Source organism: Coturnix japonica, unplaced genomic scaffold (genome assembly GCF_054131305.1).
Source record: "Coturnix japonica strain WE unplaced genomic scaffold, WE-NBRP24 Scf061, whole genome shotgun sequence".
NCBI classification, from domain to species: domain Eukaryota; kingdom Metazoa; phylum Chordata; class Aves; order Galliformes; family Phasianidae; genus Coturnix; species Coturnix japonica.
In genome coordinates this window covers 1,079,767-1,080,615 of record NW_028188964.1, presented here as the reverse complement: position 1 = coordinate 1,080,615, position 849 = coordinate 1,079,767, and the positions used below count along the sequence as shown (strand labels likewise).

The 849-nt window shown below is 60.5% G+C and overlaps 1 pseudogene; it reads right to left on the bottom strand.

Annotated features, from left to right (window-relative positions):
- On the bottom strand, positions 1 to 610 carry LOC146751916 (18S ribosomal RNA; annotated as a pseudogene; the record flags this gene model as incomplete).
- Between the last annotated feature and the right edge of the window lie 239 nt (positions 611 to 849).

Genomic DNA, 849 nt, shown 5'->3' with positions numbered 1-849 from the left:
ATACGCTATTGGAGCTGGAATTACCGCGGCTGCTGGCACCAGACTTGCCCTCCAATGGATCCTCGCTAAAGGATTTAAAGTGGACTCATTCCAATTACAGGGCCTCGAAAGAGTCCTGTATTGTTATTTTTCGTCACTACCTCCCCGGGTCGGGAGTGGGTAATTTGCGCGCCTGCTGCCTTCCTTGGATGTGGTAGCCGTTTCTCAGGCTCCCTCTCCGGAATCGAACCCTGATTCCCCGTTACCCGTGGTCACCATGGTAGGCACAGACAGTACCATCGAAAGTTGATAGGGCAGACATTCGAATGGGTCGTCGCCGCCGCGGGGGCGTGCGATCGGCTCCAGGTTATCTAGAGTCACCAAAGCCGCCGGGCGAGCCCGGGTTGGTTTTGGTCTGATAAATGCACGCGTCCCCGGAGGTCGGCGCTCGTCGGCATGTATTAGCTCTAGAATTACCACAGTTATCCAAGGAACGGGAGGGGAGCGACCAAAGGAACCATAACTGATTTAATGAGCCATTCGCAGTTTCACTGTACCGTCCGTGTGTACTTAGACATGCATGGCTTAATCTTTGAGACAAGCATATGCTACTGGCAGGATCAACCAGGTAGCCGCGCCAAAGGGCGACGACCCGACGCGCCCGACCCGCCGACGACCGCTCAACCGTTCTCTCTCGCCCTCGGGTCCGACTCGCTCGGCCCGCGGGGCTCGGCTTCGACGCCTCGCCCCTAACGTCCTTCCCTTCGCGGGTCGACGGCGGCGGCCGACGGGGCGAACGCCTCTCGGCGGGGAGGGCGGCCCTCCGCGTCGCTCACACGCTCGCTCGCGCGGGCGGACCGGCGGCGGGAG